The sequence below is a fragment of the Macaca thibetana genome, chromosome 2 (assembly GCF_024542745.1).
Source record: "Macaca thibetana thibetana isolate TM-01 chromosome 2, ASM2454274v1, whole genome shotgun sequence".
NCBI classification, from domain to species: Eukaryota; Metazoa; Chordata; class Mammalia; order Primates; family Cercopithecidae; genus Macaca; species Macaca thibetana.
Genome location: NC_065579.1, coordinates 99,454,198 through 99,470,337, shown reverse-complemented (window position 1 = coordinate 99,470,337; position 16,140 = coordinate 99,454,198). Strand labels below are relative to the sequence as shown.

The following is a 16,140-nucleotide window of genomic DNA, read 5'->3' as shown; positions in this document are numbered from 1 at the left end:
AAAGGCTTACATTCTTTTCCTCGTTTATACTCCTGGAAAACCTATGGATTTGGTATTATTATTGTCCCCAGTTTTACAGATTAAAAAATTGAGGCCTTAAGTCTTTGGGGAAGGGGAGTATTAAACAACTTTCCCAAGGCCACACAATTTCCTTCCACTTGACCCTTCTTCTCTTCCTCATCCCCACCCCCATCATCACCCTAACAATTTCAGGTCCAGTGGGGCCTGGGCTGTCATCAGAGATTAGAGAAGTGATGTTTGCCCTGGATCTGCGCATGACTCAACATCTTGGTAGCAAGTGCATCATTTCGTTTCTCCTTCTTAACAGCACCAACGAGGCCTCCCTAATGCCAGAAACTTCTCTGCCTGGTTATGTAACCCTGCAGGTGAACTCTAAGGCCAGGAAGGCCAAAATGATTTAAGTCAAACCATCAGAACCTGGAAGGATGGGAATCCCCCAGCCCCTCCAATCAGTATTCTTTAGGGCTTTATAAAGAGTATTTATACGGGAGATTGCTCATGTGCAGCCAAGGCTGTGAATCAGTAATCTAAAACAAAAGAATATGCAAGATGGTCCTGTCTGACGGAAACTCAGTGCCAGGGTTGGTGATTCCTCCCAGCTGCTCTGCCTTCAATGTGGGTAAATTTCCAGTAGCCCAAATGACTCCCTAGTCCTGAAAGATGTTTTAAGAGACCTTCATATGCACAAAGGTTGGGTCCAGGGACAGTTAATCCAATTACAAAAAGACTTTACCAAAACATTCCATTAAACAATGAGTATCCCAGACAGTAAACTTCTGATTTGCATTACAAGGACTGTTTCCAATTACCCTTTCAAAATGTGTCGGTGTATTCGTCCATTTTCTGTTGCTGTAAAGGAATACCTGAGGCTGGGTAATTTATAAAGGAAAGGCATTTATTTCGCTCATGGTTCTGCAGGCTGTGCAAGAAGCATGGTGCCAGCATCTGCTTCTGGCGAGGCCTCAGATACTTTTAGTCATGGCAGAAGGGAAATGGAGCTGTTGTGTCACAGGGTGAGAGAGAACAAGAGAGAGGTGGGAGGTCCCAGACTCTTTTTAAATCAGATCTAACATGAAGTAACAGAATGAGAGCTCACTCATTTCCTCAGGGAGGGGACCAAGCTATCCATGAGGGGTCCACCCCCACAACCCAAACACCTCCCATGAGGCCTCACCTCCAACACTGGGCATCACATTTCAGCATGAGATTTGGAGGAGATAAACATCCAACTTCTATCAGTCTGTATGATTCCTCTTATAGAATGCACAAAAGCAGGCAAAGCTGACCTCTGCTGTTACAAGTCAGGAGTGGGTTACCCTGGTGGGGGAGCAGCTGGAAGAAGGCAGGAGGAGACTTACTCGGGGGCTGGTCAAGTTCTGTTTTCTTCATCCGCGTGGTGGCTGCATGGGTGTGTTAAGTTCTGAGAATGTTAGCTTTAATCAAAAGCTTAAAATTTGTGTCAGTAGGCCGGGCGCAGTGGCTCACACCTGTAATCCCAACACTTTGGGAGGCTGAGGTGGGTGGATCACCCAAGGAGTTGGAGATCAGCCTGGCCAACATAGTGAAACCCCATCTCTACTAAAAATACAAAAGTTAGCTGGGCGTGGTGGTGCTCGCCTGTAATTCCAGCTACTTGGGAAGCTGAGGTGGGAGAATCGCTTGAACCTGAGAGGTGGAGGTTGCCAGGGTGCACTAGAGCCTGGCAAGAAGAGTGAAACTCCATCTCAAAAAAATAAAATAAAATAACATAAAATAAAAAATAAAATTGTGTCAGTCATGTAAGTCAAAGTTCTCTGTAATGTATTCGTCTCGAACATGGGGGATGCTTCCATCTCTCCCTCAGCTGGACATATGATAAGGCCTTTCCCTGCCAGCCATGGGAGGATATCTGGGGAAGGCCTCAGACTTCTTGTCAAGTCTCCCTTAGGTCCAGGCCAACCATGGGCTCTGAAATGTCTTTTGATGCGCCCATCTTTTCCCTGATGTCAGTTCCCCCTGCAACATCCTGGACAGGGATTTCTCCAGGGAAGATGTAGCATCTCAAACTCCTGTGAACACTTCCTAGGGTGGAAAGATCTAGTGCCCGCATAATACATTTTATCCAGCAGAGAAGCAGGCAGAAATTTGAACATGAACACACACACACTCCTTCATCTGTGCCTTCACCCTTGGCCCACACAAAGAGAACGTCTACGCAACCTGTCTTTGCTTGCTGCATTCTTCAGAGCCTCAGAATACAGAAAGTGATAAAAATAATTTCTTTTAACATGGTAATTTATTGCCACAACCAGCTTCTCAGCATTGTTTGCCAAATTATCCTTTCAGAAACCACTAGCAACAGAACTGGCAGAACCCAGCCCTGTCTCTATGGAGCTGGGCCAGGGAGGAGGGAGGCCAGGGCAATCTGCACAACCCAGAGGCCTGGATCCGGGGCTAGATTTTTCCACCTTCTTGCCAAAGGATATTAAGTGACCCCCAGCAAACCTAGAAATTGTACCTGACCTTGCCCCACACATTTTCCAAGACAGTTTGGGCAATTGCTGGAATGGTGCCTGCAGACAGAAGGCCCAGGGCAGTGAATTTCAATCTAGGGATGGGACTGGGAGTCAGATGGACCCGGATTCAAACCCCAGTTTCTTGGCCCTGGCTGGGTGACTCTGTACCTCTGCTTCCTCACCTGCAACCTAAGAAGGAAAATGGCTCCTGGGTTGCTTGGAACAAAGCAATTATCACATGGAGAGGCTGGTGTGGTGTTAGCCCTTGACGGTGATGCTCTTTTTATTAACTAGCAGCTGTGAGATGCATAGGCAGCATGGGAAATCTAAAGGCCCTGGGTTCCAAGGCTCACCACCTCTTTCTATCTGTGTGACTGGGGGCAAGTTACTTAACCTCTCTGAACTTGATGCCCTTGTCTGCAAAGCATAGATGCACCTACTTTGCAGATCATTGTTGAGGGTCTGGGATTCCTTGTGGTCAGCAGACACTCTGGTGCCCTGCCCAGATGCCCTCAGATGGCTTTTGCTCTTTCTGCATACCCCTCCCCACCTTTAGTGGGCTTTTGCTTCCAATAGCCACACTTGGCAGTCTTTTTGGGAGATGGACATGGGAGGACCACTCTCAAGCCACATACTGAGACCTTAAAGTGCCTGCTAATTTCCTCCCCATCCTCACCCAGGGCAGCCCCAGGCTCATGACAAACAGGAGTGGGAGTAGAAGAGCCCAGTCCCCTGGCCTAGAGTGGGGACAAATTCCGAGGTGTAACTTCCATCCAGTGCTCCCTGTGGAATCAGGATGAAGCACCCTCCACAGGGCTGCCGAAGCCTCACTCTGCTTGGCTTCCTCCCCGTCCTGGTCCTGCTTTCCCCACGCCCTTCTAGGTTTCTCCTGGGAGCACTTCCATCATAAAATACTTATATTCAAATAAAATACTTGCTTTTGGAGAACCTGACCCAAGGCAGTGCGAAGCATCATATATCTTGGATATGGCTTCTTGGATACCCTCCAGCTCCTCACACCAGATGTGTCCAAAACAAAATTGCTCTCTCACTTGCCTTCTTCCCATGGTCCCATGTCCACCTCCCAAGTCCCAGACCTGCTCATCATACAGGATTCCTCTTCACCATCACTCTCCACAACTGACTTGATCACAGAGTCCTGCTACTCTGAGACCCTAAATAACTTCCCGATGATTTCCACTTCCTTGTCTCTCCCACCATTGCTTGGTCTAAGCCCTCCTGCCTGGCTTCTTTGCCCCATCTGGACCTGCTCCAGCCCATGCACCATGTTGCAGTCTGAGAGCTTCCAGAAACATCTCCTTATCTCATTATTCTCCTGCTTAAATGCTCACTTTTCAGGATGAAGCTCCACCTTCCCAGCTCCATGCTGATCCCCTGATGATCCAGCCCCTGTATCTCACCAACCCCCTCTCCCCTCATTCCCCCTACCTGGTGCATGCACCCCTCCCAGCACCATGCTGACCCACTTAATATGCCAGGCAACCTAGAACACCTTTCCGCTTATTTATTTTTTAAATTTATTTTTGTTTTTTATTTTTTCCTTTCCCCTTATTTAATTTAATGTCTCCTATTTATCCTTCAAAACACAGCTCAGGCATCACTACCTCCAGGAAGCTTTCTGGATGCCCCAGTGTGATTTAGGCAGATGGTCTGTGCGTGCCTCACAGCATCCTGTACATGTCACCATGTTTGTGTCCCAACTCATCCGAGAGTTCTGGTGGGGTGCATGGCTTTTCATTTATCTCACTATCCCCATTACCATTCTGGACACATAGCAGCCACTGAGTAAGTGCTAATTGAACACATGACATATGTAAAACTTCCTGGCCTGCAGTTGGGGTTTAAGAATCCACCATTCTCCTCTCTTGCCCCAGTGGCCCCCACACCTTAAATGCACTTTACCAATTATCTCTATTAGCCTGCTCCTAAGAGACACATCTTAGGAGCAGATGCAATCCAGGTCAGAGTCACATCTGTTATTTGCATATGATTTGCCTGAAATATGCATATAATTGGCCTATGCCTACAGAATCCTATCTCTGGCTATTTGATTTTAATGCTGAAGCCATATCATTGAGACATACGGGGGGTGAAATATCGCCCCCGCCAATTGATTTCCCCACTCTTTCAACCTGGAGGTCTTGGCACTGGCAGTGTTGCCCTGGCGGGTGGGGTCTCAGAGGTCTCTGAGGGGTGAGGAGATGCTAGATGAGGCAGGGAATTGGGCCAGGAGCAGGATGTATGGTGCCTTTTTTTTTTTTTTTTTTTTTTTTTTTGATGGAGTCTCACTCTGTCACCACGCTGGAGTGCAGTGATGTGATCTCGGCTCACTGCAACCTCTGACTCCCAGGTTCAAGCGATTCCCTTGCCTCAGCCCCTGAGTAGCTGGGACTACAGTGGGCACCACCATGCCTAGCTAATTTTTTTTGTTTGTTTGTTTTAGTCGAGACAGGGTTTCACCATGTTGGCCAGGATGGTCTCAATCTCCTGACCTCGTGATTTGCCCGCCTCAGCCTCCCAAAGTGCTGGGATTACAGGTGTGATTCACTGTGCCCAGCCATGCTTCACTTTTAAAGCATGAGGAGTAGCATGAGTGTGTAAAGGATTCGGCCCAGGGTGAGGCCAAAGACGTCCTTGTGAGGTCTCCAGGCTCTGGAGTTTGGGCCTGGAAGTCTGCTCCACCCAAAGCCTTGGGCTGGTGGAACTTTAGGGGTAAGAAAAGACTGGGGCTGAGTTGGTTGGCAGGCTCGTCTGTGGGAAAATACGGCTGCACACAGCGGAGACTGGGGACCAGCAGCAGCAGGAGCCATGGCTAGAGGCAGTCAGGAGAGATGTGAGTGCCCAGAATACCCAGAGATACATGAGAGATATTTGTGTGCCTATCAGCCAAGGGACAGATTTTTGAGGTGATTTTAATAAAATCTAAAAGGACAAGTTGAGATCAGTAAATTGAAAGACTTTGCCCCCAGGTCGATCCATGGGAGAGTCCCAAGAATAGATTCCCATCTAGCTGGTGACACCTTCCTACCTAGCACTGCCTCCTGCTCATTACCCTTGTCCTCCCTAGGCCTGCCCAGCACCTACCCTTCCCACCATGGATGTCGTGAAAGGCAGCCTCAGGCTGCATGGCCCACCCTCCAGGGGTCAGGCAGACAATCTAGGGTGGGGTGTGCAGTTTGGACCAGCCCACTTGGGCCCACACAGCACGCTTGGTCTCATGCACAAATGGACACAGTGACATTTTAGCAAGTCATACCCAGATAGCATGACATCCTGGGTGGAGTTTGCTACTTCCAAATACGAAGCACCACTAACTGCTGGCTGCTTCACACCTTGTTTCCAGCCTGCACAGTGCCAGACAGATGATCGCACGACACGAAAAACGTTCACCACGAGCCCAAACACTCCTGTACTTGGCTTACATTTTCTGTCTGGCATCTAGGAAAGGCACCTTGCAAGTTAGCCCTCCTGGAGGTAACATAGCTGAAGGCCCAGAAGTGACATTTTAAAGCAGTTGTGCTCTGAAATAGCTTTGAATATGAAAAACAAAAACAAAAACAAAAAAAACCCTCACAAAAAGTATTTTCAGCTTCCTATAGTTCCCAGACACCCTCGTTCTAAAATGGCACAAAAATCGCCCTGCAATTTCTTTTTTTTTTTTGAGATGGAGTTTTGCTTTTCTTGCCCAAGCTAGAGTGCAATGGTGTGATCTCAGCTCACGGCAACCTCCACCTCCCGGGTTCAAGCGATTCTCCTGCCTCAGCCTCCTGAGTAGGTGGGATTCCAGGTGCATGCCACCACACCCAGATAATTTTTTGTATTTTTAGTAGAAACAGAGTTTCACCATGTTAGTCAGGCTGGTCTCGAACTCCTGACCTCAGATGATCCGCCCGCCTCAGCCTCCCAAAGTGCTGGAATGACAGGCATGAGCCACCGCACCTGGTCTCCTAGTTATTTTTCAATGTGGATGCCAGGTCTCCGTCCCCAGAGATTCTGATTCCATATGTCTTGGCTGAGTCCTGACATCTGTGTTACTAAGAAGCTTCCCAGGTGATTCTGACATGCAGCTACAAATGAAACCCACTGGCTTAGCCACTGGCAGAAAAATAAAGATCTGCACTTGAGTCTGTTGCTACCCAGAGATCACTTGCAAGTGGACCAGGATCTCTGAAAACAAGGTTTCCGGGTAGGGAAGGCTTGTGTATCCATTCAAACAACACTCAGGTTTGTCATCATGCAGCTACTAATGTTAAAGTTTCACTAAAGTGGTTTCTTCTACGGCTTTCAATTAAACAGTCTGCCTATTGGAAACAACCATTTGTTATCTTCCTTCGTGTAGAATTTTTGGTAGAAGGAAAGTTTATCTGCCCACCCAACCCCAGCCATTCAGGCATATGATTTGCAGTTATATCACCTCATTAACCTTAATTAGTAAAATTAATTATGAAGCCTGTGGTGCAGAATGATTTGTTTATGTTTATTCTTGCCAAAACAAGTACTAGGCATTTGAAGACCTAGAATTGCGGTCAAATTCCTCATTAAAGTGTGAGAGGAGCAATAAAGTCCATACATTTTGTGTTTCATCTAAAACTGTCAGACCTCCTCACCATTACATGGGTTGTTACAATGCTCGGATTAGAAGGTTACCTATCCCGCTGATGCTCAGCCCAGCTTAATTAACACCTACTCTTTGAATCCCCAACATCACTTTAAACTGGTTACTCTTTGCCTGAATAGACTCTTACACCTGTCTCAGCAATTCTGGGAGAGATGCTTTGAAGTGTCTTTTCAAATCCCCTGTTAATGATCTGGTAATTATTGTGGTGACTTTTCAACGAGGTGTGAAGTGCTCAGGTAGTTGTCAGCCAAGAGAATCCCAAGGTACTGGGGAAGGGGGTCACAGCAAAGAAAAAAGGGAAAAAACCCTGAGCCTGGGTCTGCCTCTCAAGTCACAAGGGCAGCCCCATCTGACCAGAGAGGGGGCCCTGCCCAAGGCTGGCATGACCACCAAGAGCTCCTGTTGGCAGATGAGACCTCTCTGATGTCCTGGGACCAGTCTGACTATAGAATCTGGGGAAACTGCAGAAATGACCCCCAAATTCCCACTAATAATGTAGCAGGCAATGGCAAGTCCCACAGCTGGCTCCAAGGAGGAGCCACACTCCTGTGCACAGACTGCAATACTGTTCCCAGTCCACTCCCAATTCAGTCCCTCCCTTCACGATCCACAGCCATTTTAAATGGTCTGGTCTGCTCAGAGTGGCCTGAGCGAGAGCCATTGATTCTTTTCTCCCAGCACTCCTGTTTTCCGATGTACCACATAGCCAGATGGGGTCAACCCAGGTGAGCTGTGCTGGGCATCCCCAACATCAGGAAGTCAAGCATGCCCCCACCTCCACGACCTGTGTTGTTGCAAATAGTAAGATTTTCTTCTTTTTTAAGGCTGTATAATATTTCATTGTATGCACATACCACATTTGCTTTGTCCATTCATCTATCTTTGGAACATTTTGGTTGCTTCCACCTCTTGGCTATCGTGAATAATGCTGCAATGAACATGAGAGTGCAGATATCTCTTTAAATTCCTGATTTCAATTCTTTGGATGTATATCCAGGAGTGAGATTGCTAGATCATATGTTAATTCTATTTTTAATTTTTCGAGAAACTTCCTTACTGTGCAGCTGCACCATTTTACATTCCCACTAACAGTGCAGTATTTCAATTTCTCGGGGTCCTTCTTAACCTAGCACTCCAACAACTACTTCTAGACAATCCAAGTTAGGCTACAAAATAAAAGTGATTTGCCATTTTGGAGCTTAAAACAAGACACCAGATTATCCATGAGCAAGGAACTAAAATAGACAAGATTTAAGAAAAGTTTAGGCCACGGGGGCGTAGTTCAGAACCCTTATGGGTCCTCCCTGGGAGATGCCCCTTCTTGGGACAGAGGTCACTGAGGACATGGGTTTTGGTGGGCAGCGAGATGACTGGGCCTTTGGTGGATTGTGGGACACTGTGAGCCTCTTTAGTTTGCCTATAGAAGAGTAAATAATGTGTTTTCTTGCCATACTGCCACTCACAAGTGAGTGACAAGTGGGCAGCTCAGATCTCTAGGCGTCATTGGTCTAGATTTCCACAGGAGTTTGGTTACAGAAGAGGTCTGATTCCTCTCTCCTGCACACTCCATATCTTGGTCAGCAGCCAGCCAAAAGGCATGAGCCATGCCGGGTGAGGTGGGTATAGCAGGCCAGGACCACAGGCCCAGCTGCAGGGCAGCACTGGACTCTTCTGGAGAAGCTCATGGCACACATCTCCAAAGTCCAGAGGGCAGAACAAACTCAGATACAGTCAAATGGAGGCTGCCCTCGAGTGCCACCTGGGCAGCAGGGAAAGGGCACAGGAAGCCCTGAGTGACCATGGCATACAGCTTCAAGCAGGCAGTCCCATGGGGATTCTGCTACTGTGTGAAGGACTGCAGGAGTCTGCTCAGCAGCCCAGGTACCAGGAAGCATGACCCAGGATTGGATCCAAGTGATGGCAGGAACAGGCAGAAGGAAGAGAGAAAGAGACATCAGCCCCACCCTCCCCAACCAGGATGTGGTGTGGAGACAGGTTCAATCCCACCAGAGGGGGAGTATGAGCAAGTGGCAGGGTCTAAGTCCACGTGGCCAGAGGCAAAGTCGTCAGCTTAAAGTTTCCACAGTCTCCAGGCACATAGTTAATGTCTTTATTTACTCATTTATTTAATAGTTTTTGAACACTTACTACATGTCAGGTACAGTCCCAAGTACTTTTAAAATGTTAGTTCTTTTACTCCTCACTACAACCTATGAAGCAGGTGCTCCGTTATTATTCTCATTTTACAGTTGAGAAAACTAAGGCTCAGAGTGGTAAGTATTATGCCCAAGACCATACAGTTCATAGATGATTGAAACCCCAGGACAACCTGGTATCCTTCCAGACCTGGTTCTCACTGGTCCAGGGCCTAGTTAGAGAAGGTCAAGAAGGCTCCACCTACAAATTACCCAGAATCTTCTGGAGTCTGTAGCTGGAATGCTCTTCCAGTTAGAGTCTCCTCTGCTCAGCCTAGTGATCACCCAACAGCCCCACTCAGAACATGGGCTCCAAGTTTTTGCCTATTTCCATGGATTTATTCAAACTTAAGGCCAGGGCCGGTGCAGCCTGGGCTTCCATCTCACACCTGAGTCTCCTGGAGTCTCACCCAGGTCCTCAGCAGAACTGGAAAGAGCAAGCCTTAATTGCATCAGAACGGAAGCTTGCTGAATACACCAGCCCTCTTGGTGCATGCAATCAATCCTCCACCCTGTAAATCTAGTTAGAAGTGTGATTCCGGCAATTATAAAGCCCATCATTTTCCTCTTCTTTCCTAAGTAAATTAGAAAGGCTCATTGCTCTCACTTTGCAACTGGACCTCATTTTTAAAGTGCAGCTATGAAAGCACTGCAAAGGACTGTACTTAGAGAGGCGCTGTGCCTGATGCTCAGTTGGCCAAGGGGCTTGGCTTCTAGCCCTGGTTTTGTTACCAACCAGATTGTGATCTTTGGCACGGCCAGGACCCCTCTCTGTGCCTTGGTTTCCACATGTATAAAATGAGGAGTTTGGATTAGGTAGCCTCTAGGATCTTTTCTAACTGTCATGGCCACTGGATTTGCTTGATTGCCAAGGATGGCCCCATGTAGATAGAAATTTAGCTTCTTTTAAGCCAGGAGCTTGCCCTCCCTATTTTCCACATACAGTGATGAATCCCTGCAGGTGGAAATATACCAGTTTCCACAGTAGGGTAAGGACAGAGAAGAAGCCACATGCCAGTGAAAGTACTTTTCCAAAAAACAGTACTTTCTGGAACTAAAAGTGCTAGCTAGCCATACTCACTGAATACTTACCCTGTGCAGGCACTGAACTGGTTGTTTGATAACAATAAACTCATTTAACCCTCACAATAGAGCAGCTATTCAGCCCACTTCATAGACATGAAAACTGAGACACAGCAAGACAAAGTGGTGTATCCAAGCCAGGTTTGCTAGGCTCCCAAGGCCATGGTCATAGTTACAACTCTCTCAAATCCCCAAATCTGAGGACTTTAGTAGAAAAAGAGAGAACAGACCGACCAAGAGGCAGTCTCAATGTGAAGAGACTGCCAGGCAGAACACGTGCCTGAATGAGCACATCCAAGCAAACTGCAGCTGTCCCACAAGCATGTAGGAGCCCATAGATCCAGCAAGAAGGACTGCGGTTAGAAGGCGTGAAAGGCCATGGTAAATGTGTTCCAATGTTCCTGACTCTCTCAAAATGGGCTTTTGCTTCCCATCTCTTCTACATCTTTGTAAATGGAATGCCAATTATTTCATTTGAAGGGAATGTTAGTGCTGTTTTGAAGCAGCATGAAGTAAATTTTTATGACACTTGTTAGTGGCTGGTGGGGAACATTCAGTTGCCTTGACTTTGATGACCCAGCTTTGTCTCTCAGGTTTGCAACATTGAAATCCTCAGAATTTACAATGATAAATGCTAAATGTCATCTTAATTTGTTATAAGGTGGAGACAAAAACCACAAAATATCACTTACTTTAAAGGCTGTCTCTCCCGAAAAATTACTTCAGGTAGCACACAAATTTATAGAAATGCATATTACCATATTGCAAAACATTTTTTTTCAAGGAATAGATTCTGTTAGGTTCATCTGATGGATATTAACCCCAGATATAAGTGTTTCACAGCAGTAATTTCACAGAAACCACTTTTCTGTCCCTATCTGTGTATGTTAGTCAGCTTCCCTGGTCTTTTTCCCCCCTCTCTTCCATATCTCTCCAAGTAATTTATTTAAAAATCCATCAATGTCATACATGAAGGCTCCTAAGTAAATTGGGAGCTACAGGCTGGGTGTCTGTCAAGCTGAATCCCAGGTTCCCAACCAGCACTAACTGAGCACCTACTCTGTACCAGGTGCCATGCTGAGCAATGGAGGAGACACCAGTGGAGGAGACACACTTGTTAACAGGAAAACCACAAGCCAGAGCTTCATAAGTAAGGATGGATCAGACTGGGAAAACACCCTTAAGTATTTCAATATTGGCAGAATTTATGAATTGAGACTGAATGCAGAGTATATTCCTGGAAGGGTGAAGAGCTGATGAGTTGGCCCTTGTCCAAGGCCCAGCATTTCTGCACCTGTTTTCTCGTCAGTAAAATGGGAAGATAACCTCCAACTCGCAGGGTTGTTAGTGATGATGGAGGCCATTCAGCAGGGCTGCAATGAAAAACAAGGTTGTCAGACGAGGCTTGAACCTAGGTTCCACTGTTGTATGACTGTAAAAGTCACTTTATCCTTCTGAGCCTCAGTTTACTTCATCTGTAAAATGGCATAGTAATCTCTTCCTCATGGAACAGTGGTAAGGATGCATTTCAAGCTCTTAGCACAGCACCTGGCACAAGTAACTGCCAGTTAAGGGACAGCTATCATCTGGTAAAGGTGCCAATGTCAGGCTAAACCCAGGAGAGGTGCTCACTCAGCAGGCATTTCTCTCGCCTGAAGGGCACCACAGATACCACGTGGGCACCACTTTCCTCCCAGTTCTCTTTTAGACACTCTCCATCTCTCCAGAAGAGCAGAAGCTTCTTACTTCCTCAAAATGTCATTGCTGAAATCTTGCCAGATGCACAGCATGACTACAGAAAAGAAATACAGGCAGCAGCCCCTGCCTACCATGCACACAAGGCATCCACATGCAAACATTTAATGTACCAGACAGAATTAAGTCTAAGTAACAATGTAGGCTGGCAACAGTTGGCTTGTCCCAAGGCGGCCCATGATTAATTACCAAATGAATTGTGCAGGCTGTAACTGCAGCCAGAATTCTGCAGAGTCAACCCTCCCTTCTGACCATGGTGGTCAGGAAGGATAAATGTCTACACTCTGGAGATTGGATAGAGACATGTGGGGTGGGGGGAGGATCTCAATGCTTCATGCAAGCAGAGGGCAAGAGACTGTCAGCGTCTTATCAGCTGAACATTGGGGGCTTCCAGACTTCCACTCCAGTGGCCCTGGCAGATGCCCAGATCTTCAGCTGCTCCCACAAACCAGTCCTTGAGCCTCCCATATGAGAAATGGGATGTATCAGGGAGACAGCCATGAAAAGCACTATTTTCTTCACTTCCTAGTCCTCCCTGAAACACACACTCAACACAAATACCACAACCTCCCACGACTTTGATATAGCTGAACCACTGGCTTCTAGTTGCTTCCTTTTTCTGTCCTATTTTTATGATTCTTTTGTGATTCTTGCTTATTTCTCAGTCTACAACATATGGTAATAATACCTTAATCCCCCCCACATGATAAAAGAGAACTAATGAATTGCTGTACCTGCCGCACTCTGAGGTCATTGGATGAAAGGAATTCAAATAACTCAGAGAGACCTTTTTTTAAAGTTATTACTTCAATAGGCAGTATAAGGAAAAATTAGTTAATACTGGGGAGGAACACAGGAAATGAAGAGAATGAAATTACCATGCATCATTCCTAATAATTTTCTTTGAAGTCCTCAATTATTGTGTTCTAACAATACAGTCCATATAGAAAAATGTGCTGTCCCTGTTTTATGGACAAACAGAAATTTATCAAAGGCTTCCATTCATTTTATAAATATTACAGGATTTGGGGAAATGGAAGGGATCTCATCTACCTCGCTTCCTTAAACCTGATATAAGGACTGTCTAGATGGTTCTGTTCATCTCCACTCCCTAAGATGCTGCTCACGTCTTGCTGGGTTAACTCAGTCTATTGAATTCACTCACTCATTCCTCAGCTATTTATTGAATCCCTACTGTTTGCCATTGAACAAAACAGGTAGTTTTGCTTTGACAGAACAGGCATGCAAATAAAGGAAAATACATTAAACAAAGAAGAAACACAACAGTGTGTCAGCTGATGAGAAGTACTGGAAAGAAGTGGGACAATGCATAAGAGGCTGGACAGTGATGGGGAGACTGGGTGCGATGGCTCACTGTAATCCCAGCACTTTGGGAGGCTGAGGCGGGTGGATCACTTGAGGTCAGGAGTTCGAGACCAGTCTGGCCAACATGGAGAAACCCCATCTCTACTAAAACTACAAAAATTACCCTGGTGGGGTGGTGGGCACCTGTAATCCCAGCTACTGGGGAGGCTGAGGCAGGAAAATCACTTGAACCCAGAAGGTGGAGGTTGCAGTGAGCCGAGATTGTGCCACTGCACTCCAGCCTGGGTGACAGAGTGAGACTCTGTCTCAAAACAACAACAACAACAACAAAGAGTGATGGGGATGGTGGGAATAGGCATTGTTTACAGAGATTGGTCAGAACAGGCATCTCTGAGGAGCCAACATCTGAGATCTACAGGAAGAGAGGAAGCAAGGAAGACAGATGTCAGAAAGAACACTGTCTCAGGCAGAGGAAAAAGCACGGGCAAAGGCCTTGAGTCGAGTTTTCTTGGTGTGTTCATGAAACAGCAGGGAAGCCAGGATGTCTGGAACAGAGCAGGTGAAGAAAAGAAGGGAAAGTGGGAGAAGATGGATCAGAGAGGTGGTCGGAACCACAGCTTATGAACAGGTGTCAGTCAATAGCTCAGGCAGAGTTCTTCACCGGTAGGCAGACTTACTCAGTCAGCCAACACAAGCATGGATCACTCTTTGCCCTGGCCGGCCCTCCAGGTCCCTGCTGAGCTGGAGGGAAGAGCACAAAGAGATCATGGTTGAGACAGGTGGTGAGACTTCAAATTTTCCTCCTTTTTTTTTTTTTGTGGAAGTAATATTTGCACATTTTAGAGAATATGAAAAAATGCAGAAAAGAATAATGATGCAGAGGCAGAAAAGTAAAGACATCAGGTAGCTGGGATTAGAATTGTTTCCTCCCTGCTTTCCAACCTTTGTATAAGGCGGTTATATTTATAAAAAATACATCTTTAAAAAGGAACTCAACTGAAAGTTTATTTTCTCAAAATAAAATAGAATGGTACCACATACTTGTTTAACTTATGCACAGAACTTGATGCCTACTGCCATGAGATGAGATGCCTCTAGTTCTTTAAAAAAAAAAAAAAAAAAAGAACTTTTCAGATGAGTGAGACTGTACTGATATCCTGGCTTTGCCACTAACTGCTGTGGGACCTCAGGTAGGTGATTTACCTTCTCTGAGCCTCAGTTTTCTCATGGTAAGACAGGTATCACATCCATGGGAGTGTTGTGAAGATTAGAGATGATGTGTGTGTGTCAAACACCTGGCACATGGAAAGTACTAAACAAGCAGAAGCTAGTCAGAGCTGCTCAGAGGTAGGCAAATTGTTCAATCAACAAGTATTGGCCGGCCACGGTGGCTCACACCTGTAATCCCAGCACTTTGGGAGGCCAAGGCAGGCAGATCACTTGAAGTCAGGAGTTCAAGACCAGCCTGGCCAACATGATGAAATCCTGTCTCTACTAAAAATACAAAAATTAGCCAGACGTGGTGGTGCATGCTTGTAGTACCAGCTACTTAGGACGCTGAGGCAGGACAATGGCTTGATCCCGGGAGGTGGAGGTTGTAGTGAGCTGAGATTGCACCACTGCAGTCCAGCTTGGGTGACACAGTAAGACTCCATCTCAAAAAAACAAACAAAGAAACAAAAATGTATTTACTGAGCCTCTACCCTGAGCTAGGTGCTTTTCCTGTTGCTGGGAACAGTAGTAAACAAGATAGAAAATAACTTCCTTGCTATCTTCTGTTCTCAAATTCCAAAAAGATAGCAAATCAATCTAGAAAGTAGGATCTGTGTTACTCTCTGAAGGGTAATTACATTCTGAACGAGGGTGAGGTGACGGAGTCCTCAGCATGGCACCTGCTGGAGAAGTGGGCAGAACGTACGTTGCTAGGATGCAGGGCTTCAGTGGCACAACTTTGCAGGGAACTGCTTGGCTCCCCAAATAGATATCTTGTCTTTTCCCTTTGCTGCTGCCTTCCCTGCTGCACAAATCCAGGAGTGTCTCAGGAAAGCTCAGGAAGTCCCTGCCTCTGACTGAAACCCCAGAGAATGTCATCTGCAGTCACAGGCAGCAGCCTGGCTCAAAACGCACCCCTTGAAGACTAGGCCTCCCTCAGCCCTCAGGATCACTTGATACTCCTGTTCTTCAGCGTTCACCAGCCACATGGCTTAGATTAAAACTGTTCTGCCACATCACCGAGCAGCTTCTGTTCCTGATATGCAAAGGCTGAAAGGAGAAGTCATTTTTATTGAAAGCAGGAAAATTCACATTTTTCTCCCCGGTAGCACCACTTCCAAGCACAAAAGTGATGGAGGTTTAAACGAAAAGGGAGTCCCAGCCCCTTGGGGAAATTAACCATTTCTGTAGAAACCAAGGACCACTCTAGGCAGCCAGCTTGGGCAGCACTGATAGTAACTATATCACAGCAGCCACCACGTGGGAACATCTGGGGATAGATAGACACTGGGTTGGAAGTATTATCACAGCAACCCTGCAAGGAGGTACCACCCACCCCCCAACTCAGATGGGGAAACCAAGGCCAAGTCAGAATAATGGCTTGCTTAGCTGGCAAGAGGTGGAATAAGTTGGG

The 16,140-nt window shown here is 46.4% G+C and overlaps 1 protein-coding gene across 3 annotated transcripts in view; it reads left to right on the top strand.

Annotated features, from left to right (window-relative positions):
• KIAA1143 (KIAA1143 ortholog) overlaps nt 1-16,140 on the top strand; it is a 940,736-nt gene that overhangs the window by 434,803 nt on the left and 489,793 nt on the right. The window contains exon 1 of one of the 3 annotated variants that reach the window (XM_050780529.1): nt 7,424-7,428. The exons of the other annotated variants lie outside the window; for them this stretch is intronic. The gene's annotated coding sequence lies outside the window, so the exon portion shown is untranslated. Of the gene's footprint in view, nt 1-7,423; nt 7,429-16,140 lie in introns of those variants that run through there. 3 annotated transcript variants of the gene reach the window in all.